This window comes from Mobula birostris, chromosome 9 (assembly GCF_030028105.1).
Source record: "Mobula birostris isolate sMobBir1 chromosome 9, sMobBir1.hap1, whole genome shotgun sequence".
NCBI lineage: Eukaryota > Metazoa > Chordata > Chondrichthyes > Myliobatiformes > Myliobatidae > Mobula > Mobula birostris.
In genome coordinates this window covers 120956571-120970949 of record NC_092378.1, presented here as the reverse complement: position 1 = coordinate 120970949, position 14379 = coordinate 120956571, and the positions used below count along the sequence as shown (strand labels likewise).

At 40.7% G+C, this 14379-nt stretch overlaps 1 protein-coding gene and 1 long non-coding RNA gene across 3 annotated transcripts in view; one reads left to right on the top strand and one right to left on the bottom strand.

Moving 5' to 3' along the window:
- The window catches only part of LOC140203033 (uncharacterized), a 37591-nt gene extending 30290 nt beyond the window's left edge, over nucleotides 1-7301 (top strand). For both annotated transcript variants that reach the window (XR_011887272.1, XR_011887271.1), the window contains exon 3: nucleotides 2544-7301. This is a non-coding gene — a long non-coding RNA (uncharacterized lncRNA). The remainder of the gene's footprint in view (nucleotides 1-2543) is intronic.
- Nucleotides 1-14379, bottom strand: part of LOC140203032 (cholesin-like) — a 436104-nt gene that overhangs the window by 273080 nt on the left and 148645 nt on the right. The window lies entirely within an intron of this gene.

Below are 14379 nucleotides of genomic sequence, written 5' to 3'. Positions count from 1 at the left end.
GAAACTGGATTCACCGATAGGATGTACTAAGCAGAGGGCTGTTGCCAACAGGGGTCTCTTGATGAGGGAAGCGATCGGTATTTTCTGTTACATCTGTGGTGAGGACGGACATTTCAATCAGGAGTGTGAAGGATGGGAAAACCTTCGGAGAGACCCAGTGAGGGAACGATCTGGCGTCTCAGAGAGAACATGTTCCAATCAATGTATCAAGGAAAACACTAAAGTGTAAAGCTCTATTCCTGAAGGCTTAGTGGGACCAAGCTCGTGTATCCATACAAATTGAGGGTACTTATGCTAGATTCATACTTGACACAGGTTCTCAGGTTACTCTACCCTACAGATCCTTTTACAACCAGTTGCTGAAATGTGACATCCCTGTTCTTGCTGAGTTTGCTATGTCATGGCGCGACCGAGTGTCCAACGGTATAACTGGGTGGGCAGCCTGGGCTCATCAGCCTTGGAAGGTAGGGTTAGGGTTAGGGTTTCAACACAAAATGAAGAATTCTACATTTCGTTCAACTTATGCTAAAAATCACTGATTATGACCGCACTGCAAACAATAATTCAATCATCAACCTGTTCTGAACATAAAGGGCATGGAGAAAGCAGTCCCATATGAGGAATCCACAATAGTGGATTACATGCCCCAGACAGAGCAGTTTCTGGAGCTTGTCTTATTGCTGCAGCTTACACCCTTCCCCAAACCAGATTTTGTTTACATTCCTGATCCCTGAGTAAGTAGGCAATGTCTCTAACTTCTTCCAGTTATAAAGCATGCAACTAAAGAACAAATGCATTTAAAGAGCATACCTTATGTGGCAAAGTGGTTCAAGGCAATACACAAAAAGGTTATATACAGTAGATTGGGCCATCAGTTTGTTGGGACAGCCACTTAATTGGGACAACTCTTAAAGATCAAAAACTAATCAAGGAAATAACTGGAATTCCCGTCATTTTTTTGGGACACTATGCTGCTCAGTTGGGACAGGAGACTGTTGCTGAACAGGGTTGCATGCACTTGTGGGGCCATTAGCGTCAGTTGCGTGTGTTTGTGTTCAAAAAGCAGTATTTAAGTCACTGATAATTGGCAAGAAATCAGCAGTAAAGGCAATTCAGAACTGTTTTGCTCACTGTGGTTTCAAGCATTCAGGGTTGGAGATGTCAGAAACAGGCAGGAGTGAAAATGAAACGATTTCGCTACTTCAACAAGTTAGGACCTATGAAGAATTTGAAGGTATCAACAATCATCTTGAATGTTAGATTGCATTATGAGGACACTTAGTCCTCATTTATTGTCATTTAGAAATGCATGCATTAAAGATGATACAACTTTCCTCCAGAATGATATCACAAGAAAACACAGGACAAACCAAGCCTAAAACTGACAAAACCACATAATTATAACATATAGTTACAACACTACAAAGCAATACCATAATTTGATAAAGAGCAGACCATGGGCACGGTATAAAAAGTCTCAAAGTCCCGAAAGACCCATCATCTCACGCAGGCGGCAGAACGGAGGAACTCTCCCTGCCATGAACCTCCAAGCGCCGCAAACTTGCCGACGCAGCACCATTGGAAGCACCTGACCGCAGCGGACTCTGAATTCGTCCGAAAACTTCGAGCCTCTGACCATCCCCTCCGAGCACCATCCTCTGCCGAGCGCTTTGACCCCGCCCCGGCCGCCGAGCAACAAGCAAAGCCGAGGACTCGGGGCCTTCTCCTCCAGAGATTCTGGACCATGCAGTAGCAGCAGCAGCGAAGCAGGCATTTCAAGAGTTTCACCAGATGTCCCTTTGTACTCTCACGTCCGTCTCCATCAAATCAGGATTGTGCACGGCACCCTACTAGACAAATAACAGACATCACCGCGTTGCGGCGCCATCTTCTCCTCCCTTCTCCTTCATTTTCAATGTTACAATGAAAATGAAGTTTTGGAAAATGCCATTATCAAAGGCATTGTACGAAGACAATCTATTATCTGCACTAGGTGCATACCGTGGGATTTTGTTCATTTATGCTCAATCAAAAGAATATGACAGCGTACATTGGATGAATTCCTCTGTTGATAGCTATTAGGAACTAATACACAGTTTTATAGTACTATAGTAGTATTGGTAGAGTTCTAATTTGTTCTGTATTTCATTGAAATAAATAATTTGTTACTCAGTTAAATGTTAGTTATATTTTTATATCTTTTTAACTATTTCCATGAAACATCAGCTAATTGGGGCAGCCTCTTTATTGGGCTAAAATGTTCCATTCAAGAGGTGTCCCAATTAACAAGAATCCACTGTAACAGAATGGACTGCAAATCAAATAAGTCATTACGTGTCCTTCCCAGCTTACAAATCCCCGAGCCCAATTTATGTAGGCTGTACATAACGAACGAACAGTCTGCAATGATAACCTCTTATACCAAGCCCAGAGAGCCATCACTGAGCCAAGACTGATACCAAAATCATTTTTTTTTTAGCTACGCAGAACATCCTTTCAGGTAGATTGAAATTAACTTCAGTTGTTTTTATTGTTCTTTACAGGTTGGAGACCATTTTGTCAGCCAGTTTGCAGCATAGGATTGAGCTGCAGATTCAGAAAATCACCAAGTAAGTAATTCCACAAGGGCTACAATAATGGAAATTCCTTCCAATGAATCCTTGTACCACTCTTCTTCAGGCAATAATATTACTGATCACCACATATTCATCAAGATTATGGAACTACAAAATATAATCTCAAGGAGTGTTTATGTCTACAGCATATTTGGACTTGTTGGACTCTTAACAGGGACCTTCATCCTAATTACTTATATTAGAAACTTCAACAAAAGTAAATTTGAAATACTTGACGTTTATGTATTCACAGTGACTGTGGCTGATTTCCTGCTTATCCTTTTCTCGTTTACTGATATAGTCAGGCCAAACCCCGTTACAACCTCTGCTCTATGTTGTACAATCCTCTCATTTTGCTTCAACCTCCCTTATTTCTACACAGAATACATGCATGTTGCAATTTCCTTCTTTCTGGTATACGACCAGACTGCACTGACTGGAAGAACCCTGAGAAAGCCTCTCATCACCATCCTCGCTGTGATAAGCTCGAGCATTCTCTGGTCAGCTCTGGTCACAGCTCTCATTGGGGTCAGTGAAGACTTGAACAAGGAAGTGAACTGCTACGTAGACCCTCTCGAGGCTCCAGCAAAATATAACATCGTCAAGTTTGTCTTTGGATTTCTCTTGCCAACGCTCACCATTCTGGGATTTATCCTGTATTTCCTGATTCATTCCACACGCATGCAGAGTTCAAATGGCCTACAAACCTGCATGACATCTATCTCTCCACACCGAGTTTTCCTAGCACTGGTCACGGTGACTTTTATTTGCCGCCTTGTTTACAATGTTCTGCTTCTCCGACGACGACAGGCAGTCGATACCTACGGCAGTTATAAAATGCAAGTGATGGCAGTAATTGGAGAGTTGATCATGTTCACTGGGAGCTGCCTATGCCTTGTGTGCATTCTCATTTTTGATGAGAAAATGAGACAAGCTGCCAGGAGTTTCCTGAGGTGCATTACTAAGCCCAGCTGGGTGTACGACTCCAACAGAAACCGAAGTAACATGAGCCCCACCATTGAGATCAATGAGCAGCCTGTAGAAGCAGCTTCTCTACACGAAAGTCAAAATCATCTACACACACTGTCTTAGAATACAAGAGGAACTGTCCTTCAGACATAGCTTCATAGGCTTTAAAGTGCTGCAGAACATCTTGAAAAAGGGGCAAGAGGAGTTCTATATCCATGGAAGTCTTTCTTTTGCATCTAGGCACCAGAACATTATGTAATGATCAACTCAACCAAACCAATATCAATCGAATGTGATATCATTCCAGTATCAAATTCTGATTGAAAATTTTTTTAAATGGTGGCAAATTTTAATGTTTCATTCCAATTTTTTTTAAATCCTCAAATGTATGTACTTTGCAGTAAAACAAGGTTTCACCCATTTCCCACTTGCATGGGAAAGCAGAAAATGGTGGAAAGCACAGAACGTTCCCAGATCCCTTTGAGGAGCAACACTCTGTGAGTGATCAACTCCAACTCTCAACTGTCACTAATATCATTCTGGAATATATCACAGTAAGATGCACGTTAGCATCCGTGGAATGGTTTTTCTTTACCTGGTGGGAAATGTTAACAAAACGAGGGAGATGTGGATGAAGAATGTTACGTGGATAATCAGGAGAAAGACAAGTCCTAAACACTGACTGTTAAAATAATGAGGGTGTACCAATGGCTTCTAAAGGAGCACAACACTATGGCAAAGATCAGTCTTTGGAAGGCACGAAAGATGAGCTTTTATAGGCTAATTTTCCACTTCAAAACCGATGCAGTCACTATGTTAAAATCTTGAACAAATCAAGTTGCAGAAGGTAGATCAAATATTACAAGGTTACAGATTCCACATTGTATCAACTTCTAAAACCACAGGACTGAATTCTTCCTTTCACAACCTACTGGCCAAGGAGCCATGATTGATGGAAGATTACTGCCTCTGGTGTGAATGGAGTGAAACCACACTCAATTCTAGCCTTCAAAACGAGTTCTGCAAATGGCAATTTAATTGCTGGCACTGGATTAAGAGCTAAAAGTAATAAATTGTTGAACTACAAGGCTGCACACATTACTTTTCATTCTGTATTCAAGAACAAAGGAACAACCGTGACCTCAAAGGTATAAAAGGAAGAACTCTGATTAGAGCTGCTAATTAAAATTCAACTCACATCCACGTTTGCTTGTGGACGAAAAGGAGTCAGCACTTCAGCTGGCTCTTCCAGATCTCCCAGCTGAAGAAAAATCACCAAACTTTGCTGCCTCAACTATCATAAGCTCAGGTTCACCAGCTCACTCAGTCTCCAAAAACACAGCCACCCAGTATGAATGAACTCTGCTGTCAAGGCTCATTATCCACAGAAACACTGCAAAAGGGCTGAGCAGAGAGATTAATTGCAGGTTCAAAACTACCTCTCTCTTGCTCATATCAATAGATGCAGAATTACATAGAACAGTACAGCACAGGAATAATATCGTAGGCCCACAATGTTGTACTGAACCAATTAAATTAGTAATCAAATGGCTAACCAATTATTTCTGAAGAGAATATCCAGATACTTCCAAATTCATCACATTCATGGGTCGATCCAAACATCTTTTAAAACTGTTTAACATTTCACCCTCTAACACCACCTCAGGCAATGCACCCACCAATCCCTATGTAAAAGATTTACTCCTCATGCGCTCTGGTAATAGACGGGCCAACCCTTGGAAAAAGTTATTGCCTTTCTACGCTACCAATGCCTCTCCTAATCATATAAACCTCTATTAGATCCCCCTTTCAGCCTCTGCTGCCCCAGAGAAAACAACCCAAGCCTGTCAACCACTCATTATAGCATGTGCCATCCAATCCAGGCAACATCCTAATAAAACACTTCTGAAGCCTCGACATCCTTGTTGGCAGTGTGCACATTTGTCATGCTTGAGAAGGCAGTGGTGAGACAGACTCATAACCTGCTCCAGAAAATATCCCTCCAGTGCTCTCATGCAGGAAGTTACAGCATTTCTTCCCGGCAACAATAAAGACATAATTTATTTGCGAGGCAGCATAATATGCGACTGTTGTAATGCCAATCTTTCCAAAGACTGAGTGTTTTAAAAGTGCTGTTAAGGAAATCTTGGCAAATAACTGCGGTGTGTTTTGTAGGTGGAGCATTGGAGCCACAGTGCCACAACTTTAAGGTAGTAATTAGAATCGAACCAAGAAGGCTGCTTTGCTCCTATTTGGTGTTGAGCTTCTCAATCATCATTTTAAAGCCTTTTAATTAGAAGTGAATGTAGTAAACACATTAGCTAAGAAGGGATAGATGTAATACAGGAATTGCTCGATGAACAAAAGTCAAGTTCTTTCAATATCTCCACTTGCTGTTTGACAGTTACAAAATACATTATTAGCAATTACTCATTCTCTCTTCAGCCCGACAAAACTCAGGAAACTACAGTGTTGAGAACTGGCAGGAACATGAACTCTAAAGCCATCTGTCCCTCTTATACCAACTGTAAGAAATTATTCAAATTACTCAGCTACTGGACAATAAAAGATCATCAGCGAAAGCAGACCTGCAATATTATATCATTTGTACTTTTCATTAAAGTCTTTGTTAAATCAAGAGTGGAAATAAAATAGAGATGTCCAATTATGAGGCAAATATGACCTAATTGACAAAGGAATATCACTCCATATGCAATTATTTAGCTCACGATTGTTATTGAATTATGTTATACAGAATGTTATAAGGGAACTTTTGGTATGTTTATGACATCTTTTCTGAAAGTGATCTTTTAAACGATGAAAAGTAACTGTATTGAATGCAACAGCTTTGCTTATGCATATTCTCAAGGTTATTTTTACACTCTTGACTATTTGCTGCCTGAACAAAAAGTTTCTTAACAATTTTCACTCTAGCTTATTCACCTATCTTGGTTTATATATATGTTGTAATACTGCCCAACTGTCTTGATTGACAGAAATAAAATACTCCAGCATTCCACAGAGACAGCTAAGAGAATAACAATTTCAATAACAGCTTGCTACTGAAAAGCGATCATATATAATCTAATAATGAAATCATAATAATTAATAATTATATATCATCTAAGGCTACAAGTTGTCCATTGGTTTGAAAACCATATGTGGATCTCAGGAGTGAGTTTATATTTATACCACTAAGTAGTAATATAGTTGTTCTGAAGGCTAGCTAAGCCGTAAATCTTACAATTTCCAGATCTATGCTGGTAGCTAGGCAATTAATCTCACTACCTTGATGTGTATATAATGTGATGGCTAAAGAGAGGGAAATAAGCTCTGTTAGAGCATATTCAGGACTTAGGGTGTATAGCAAAATTCTAACTTCATCCCCAATCTTCAGATCTGAATATGGACTGTAGATAAAATTTAAAATGCAGCTCTGGACAATGGGTTCCTAATAGCTGTGAACTGCAGTTAATTGGTAAATCAGACAATGCTGATTTAACATCCTTTTTGGGAGTCTGTACGCGGGTGTGAAGAAGGAGGAGTAGAAGTTATATTAATTCAAAGGAAGCATTATAGATACATTGTAAATATAGAATTATCCTTTGATCTTTAGCATATAAAATGTCATTCAATATTGGGTCAAACAGGCCTCTTCCTCCAGAAAGGTCTCAATATAATGTCTGCTGTGTCTCATTTTGTTGAATAAAAGACTACTTCATATCTAAGTCTCTCTGGTGACTGTGTTCATATTACAAGCTTGAACAATAATTTGATATTTTTCATCATTCTTTACAACTAATGATGGAACTCTCTTCTGCACATGCCTGAACCTTTCCAAGGATTCCCAATGGGGGTCTTGGATCTTTAAACAAAGGAGTTTGAAGCAGCTAACTTTTCTGGGATGATGAACATTTTTTTTCTCTACAATTCTTCCATCATTATCACCATTCAACAGTTCTCAACTCTATATGGTCCCTCTTATAATTAGATTTTGCAACAGCTCTCATGTATCTCAACTAAATAGATGATCTTCCCTCTCAAGTCAGCAACAGCTGTCCATCACAGCCTTTCCAATCTTCCTCTGTTACATCCTCTACTATGTTCTTCTGATATTACTATGCCCTCCCAAGTTACAAATACAATATCTCACTGTGTACGATCCAGATCTCTCCATTCCCCATTAGTCCTTTCCCCAAATCAGACGGCTTTCTATCTCACCCAGTCATTCCTCCCTCCAAGTATCTTCGAGCATTTAATAGCCAAGGCTGGCATCACCCAATTACCACGTGTCCTGTTACTAATTTCAAAAGGATAGAGCATCTAAGAAAATGAAATGTCAACCAAAATTATATATTCTCTACACCCTTCCCCAAAACCTACCTATACTTATTTCAATCTTATGTTCAAATTAGATTACAAATGATTGAAAATGACTAATTAATAAAACATCAAGTCAATGGTAAGCAAATGGTAATCCAATATATTTTACTTCAAAATTTATTTCCATTCTGACAAAGAGTCTCTGACCTAAAGCTTTACCTCTGTTGATCTTCCCACACATACTGCATGACCTGCTGAGCATTAGATTTTCAGCATCTGGAATTTTGCATTAGCAGTTTATTTTTATTTCAGCCACAATCTGGGATTCTACATTCCTCCTTCCTGCATCTATCTATCTATCTATCTCTCTCTCTCTCTCTCTCTCTCACACACACACACAAACTCACTCTACCTCTTTTTTCTCAATGCAAGCTGAATCTTGGCTTCAGGAACTGAAGTGGCACACAGCACAACCCAGTGGCCCAAATTCAGTACTGCAGCTTAACAAATTACTGAGAAGCTCTTTACATTTAGATAGATAGATATACTTTATTAATCTCCAGGGAAATTGGATTTCGTTACAGCCGCACCAACCAAGAATAGAGCATAAATATACCAATACAAAAACCACAAACAATCAAACAACAAAATGCAAACTATGCCAGATGGAAAATAAGTCCAGGACCAGTCTATTGGCTCAGGGTGTCTGACCCTCCACGGGAGGAGCTGCACGTTCGATGGCCACAGGCAGGAACGACCTCTCGCGCCACCCAGTGTTGTATCTCGGTGGAATGTGGCCGAAGTCCAACAGTAAAAGTTCAATATCCGGTCTACAAACATGTTCCTCGATCGTAATATGACCCGGATTGCACCATCTGTTGTTGACCAGAACAGTAAGCACCCAACTCCTTTATGCTTACCACTCTCAGTGCACGTCCGGTCAGCCGGAACGGTCTGGAAGCCGTCCATGGAGAAGTTTTGATTGGGAATGTCCTCGTGCAGCCCCGTTCCAGTGAAGCACATAACACTGCACTCCCGAAATGTTCTCTGACGCCTGGCTAGCACCGTGAATTCGTCCATTTTATTACCCACCGAACTCCTCTTCTCCATAAGTCTCTGTTGTCTCGACCCGGTCCTCTTTTCTCGACTTTGTGATCCCCCTCTGCATCCACTGTGTGTTTTCCTCCAGATTTCAGCAGGGGTGTCCACCGCTCTGCTCACTAAACCGGCCGGCATTAGCACAAACAGCTGGTCCCTGGAATACACAATGCGACCTTGTTTCTGTCCCGCATGTCTGGATGTAACTATTTCCAGCGCTAAAAACCCAAATAAACCTCTCTCTACCAGCATGTTAGAGAGGGTGCAGCTTCGACGTATTACCGTGAGAAAAAAAAATACAAAAAAAACGTAAGTTATAAAGTAAGAAGAAGAAGGTAAGAATAGATCGGAACGGCTGAACCAGGCTGCATGCACGACCAGCGCATACGCACTAACAGAATTCGGCTTGCATTTCCATCCCATGGTAAGGATTTGGTATGACAGCAATATTAATGCTTCACCACATTCAGCTTCAATAGATCTTTCTGTTAGTGCTTATTAAGTAACTGGGTCCCAGACACGTTAAATAGCTTCATAAACGTGATTGCTTCACATCTCCTCTCAGTTCCACATGCACTGTGGTCCTTATTTCAACTTTTCCACAACTTCCAGCTAAATTGCAACAGAGATTCATCCTTCTTCATGCCTAACAAGTACAAAAGTTCACATGCTGTCAGTTCATCATGTGCTCTAATTAACAGCCCTCAAAGACTCTTTAACCTATTCAAATATCTGGAGCAAAATCAAACTGTACGAGGAAATCAGTGAGACAGGCCGTATCTGAGTAAGCTTGACATTTCAGTGCCTGATGCAGGGGCTCGACCCAAAACGTGGACCATCGCTCTGCCTGCAGAGGTGCTGCCTGACCTGCAGAGTCACTCCAGCCGGTTTGACTTTTGCAATGAATACATAGAACATAGAACAGTACAGCACAGTACAAGCCATTTGGCCCATAATGCTGTTCCAAACATTTGACCTGCCACTTAACAATCCATTTATTTTACCCATGTGCCTATCTCCCTAATATATCAACCTCTACCACCTCTCCCAGCAATGCATTCGGTGTAAAAAATATCTCCCCCCCCCCCACCTATGTTCCTCCAATCACATTAAAATTATGCACCCTCCTATTAGTCATTGGGAAAAAGACTCTGTCCATCCACTTCATCTATGTCTGTTATCATCTCTATCACCTCTATCAAGTCATCTTTCACCCTCCTTCACTCCAAAGAGAAAAGCCCTAGCTTGCTCAGTCTTTCCACATTACAAATGCTCTCTGCAATCTAGGTAATATCCTGGTAAATCTCCTCTGTACCCTAACTAAAACTTCCACTCGTTTCTATAATGAGGTGGCCAGAACTAGAGACAATACACCAAAAGTGGTTTAGCCAGAGTTTTATTGAGCTGAAACATTTCTTGTGGCTGTTGAACTCAATCCCCCCAACCAATGCGGGCCAACACTACATATGCCTTCTTATTCGCCTCATCCATTTGTGCAGCATCTTTGACAGAAATATGAACGTGGACCCCAAGGTCCTGCTATTCCTCCACACTGCTAAGAATCCTGTCATTAACCTTGTACTCTGCCTTTGAGTTTCACCTTCCACTTCACAAGTTCCTGAGTTGAACTCCATCTGTCACTTTTCATTCCATCCTTTGCAACCTACGACAATCTTCTACACCATCCACATCACCGCTTCCTAAACTTACACACAGCACCACTCTGTAAGTGCCTGGAAGTGCTCAGCAGACCCTCCATCTTTGATCTTATCTTCCATCCTTCTTCATTTCTCAGATAAATCACACTACCTCCCCTATCCCCCATCCCACTCCTCCAAATCCCTGACAAGTTCCAACCTATCGAAAACTCCTCTGGGAAGCTTTTCTTGCACTGTTCAGTGTTCGTTGATGAATGAACAAGGCCCAGACAATTTATACCTTTGTAATCTTTGGTCAATCTCTTAAAAAATACATACATGCTGACTACTGCCTAACTATTTATATGTTAAATTCCTGATCCCTTATCATCCTAATCAAAAATCCTACCTTCCATCACTGTACTATTTAGAAAGACAGGTGTGTGAAAAGGGTCTGAAGGATCATTGGAGACCCGAGTCACTCCAACCACAAACTGTTCCAGCTGCTACCATCTGGGAAAAAGCACCACAGTATAAAAGCCAGGACCAACAGACTCCGTCGGGACAGCTTCTTCCACCAGGCCATCAGACTGCTTAATTCATGCTGACGCAACTGTATTTCTATGTTATATTGACTATCCTGTTGTACATAATATTTATTATAAATTACTATAATTGCACATTGCACATTTGAACAGAGACGTAACGTAAAGATTTTTACTCCTCATGTATTTGAAGGACGTAAGTAATAAAACTCAATTCAATTCACTCTGCTCTGAACTTAAACCACCCACTATTCAGTTATTCAAGGTCCTCAAGGATTACATTGTTGTAAAACCGTTTACCATGGTTCTAAGAATAGTATAACATCCCAAGTTACTTCACTGAAGTACGATCAAACAAAACTAGATACAATTGGGACATCCCGGTATCTCTAAATCTGAGTGTGCAGGTTGAAAGTGAGGGGTAGAATGTTCAATAAGGATCTATGGGGTAAATCTGGTGTCTGGAATAACCTGCCAGAAGAAATTCTAGAGGCAGGTATAGTGACAACCCCTAACAGGCATTTGAAGAAGTGCTTGAATAAGCAGGGCTTTGAGGGATATGGGGTTAATGCAGGCAAGAAGGATTAGTATAAATTGTCATGATGGTTAACGTAGATGCTGGGCCCAAAGGGACTGTGTAATGCTATATATCTCTATAGCTCTATGACAAAACACAGAAGGGGATACAAGCAAAGAGGAGTTATAACAAGCACGTTAAATCAGCAGAGACATATTGAGATAGAAAAGTTCAGAGAAAGAATTGCAAAGGCTAGGAAATTGCAGAAGTGCAGGGGACCAGAGATGAAGGAGCAGAGACACCTAAAGGCTGTATGATAGAAAACTCTCAAAATTTCATTTATTTAGAGATAAAGCACAAAACAGGTAATCTGCCCAACAAGCCGAACTACCCAACAACCCGCCCTAGCCTCATCACAGGACAATTCACAATGACCTATAAACCTACTAACTGATTTCCTCCCACAGTCTTTGGACTGGAGAAAACCCATGCAGCCATGCGGAGAACATGGAGAACATACAACTCCTTACAGACAGTGCCGGTATTCAACTCCAGACTCTGATGAGCTGACCTGTAATAGTGTCGCGCAAACTACCACACCACCATGGTGCCCCTCATCATCCCTGGGTGGATCTCAAAAATGAAAACATGAAAGAACAGATCTACAGTAACTAATTTCAACAAACTTGCTGTTATACTTAGATTGATAAAATTATGATAAAGGTCAGTAATTTTAATCACTGAGAAAATTAAAAGATGTATGTAGATACTGAATAATGTAATGTGTTTTTTATTTCAACTGGTCCAGATGTCCATCAGTCAAAACATTCAAACATGATCCCAACCCCAAATGTCTGAGATTCTAGTTCCATAGTGAAAGAACTCAGCTTCGTTCCTCACACGTTCAACTAGAATCCTATCAACCTGCTCCTGTTTGGGAAGACATTAGCGGCCATAGGATATTTTATTTCAAGAAGTAAGTCCTCCTGGACAACTTTTCTCCTTTATTCAATTACCACTCCCAAACCATATTAACAACAATCTTACTGTGAATTAATCTCCCACATAATTATTTCGAAGAACATTAGTGTTCTTGAAGATGAGGACATTTTGAAAGACATGACAGCAGGTCTTTAAATTTTTTGTCATTAAAAGTTTTAACATATTTGTGACTGTGCTACATTGCATGGGATATTGTAATTTTAAAAGTTGCATCTGTTTGTTATACAGTCCAGTTTTATCAGAACTGAAATCATACCAGTGGTGCTTTAACTCAAGTAACTTAAGCAAGAGAGGACAATAAAAATTTACTGACTGTGTTAATAAGGCTGAATGCTTTTATTTACCTTTAGCCTGATTCATGAATTATATGGCTACCGCTTAAGATTAAAACCAATTGGACTGGCACCACGTGGCACTGATCCCTTTTGCATGACTGATCGGCAGCTCTTAGAATCAATTTTATGATGGTTAACTGTAAAACCAGGAGTCTCTATGGGCTCAGTGAGGCAGAGCTCATTAATAGTGTCAACAGCAGAACACGGAGTGAGAAACGGCAGATCCCTAAAAAGGGAAAATTAATCTCTGCTGCAACAACAGTAAACAATAGTCAGCTCTTGCTGCTAATCCACTGAGAATTTGACAGCATGTTTGGGAGTTCCGTGCACACATTATTTAATGTGAAGATTCATAAGTAGCTGCAAATGACTCAGCTAATCAATGCTGGCAATGAACATTCTGAAAACATAGCTTGGGACATAGGGCCACGAATAAAGCAATGGGAGGTGAATGGGGATGGGAGTGATGCTGGGGGCTGCTCTGTTCTGGAAACTGAGGTGAAGTTACAACAGTATAATTCTTCACTTCTGCAAACAAGTGCTGATGATACAACCATTGTTGATAGAATCTCAGAAGGAGACGAGAGGGCCTACAGGAGCAAGATATGCCAACTAGTGGAGTGGTGTCGTAGCAACAACCTTGCACTCAACATCAGTAAGATAGAAGAGATGATTACTACAGGAAGGGTAAGATGAAGGAACACATACCAATCTTCAGAGGGATCATAAGTGCAGAGGGTGAGCAGTTTCATGTTCCTGGGTGTCAAGATCTCTGAGGACCTAACCTGGTTCCAACATATTGATGCAGTCATAAAGAAGACAAGACAGCGAGTATGCTTCATTAGGAGTTTGAAGAGATTTGGTATGTCAACAAATACTTCTATAGATGTACGTACCGCGGAGAGCATTCTGACAGGCTGCATCACTGCCTGGTATTGGTGGGGGGGCGGTGGTGGTGGGCTACTGCATGGGACCAGAAGAAGCTGCAGAGAGTTGTAAATTTAGTTGGCTCTATCTTGGATACTAGTCTACAAAGTAACCTGGACATCTTTAGGGAGTGGTGTCTCAGAAAGGCAGCGTCGATTATTAAGGACCTCCAGCATTTAGGGCATGCCCTTTTCTCACTGTTACCATCAGGTAGGAGGTACAGAAGCCTGAAGGCTCATACTCAGTGATTCTGGAACAGCTTCTTCCCCTCTGCCATCCAATTCCTAAATGGACATTGAACCCGTGAACACAACTCCACTTTTTAATATATATTATTTCTGTTTTTTGCATGATTTTTAATCTATTCAATATATGTATGCTGTGATTTATTTATTTCTTCTTTTTCTTCTT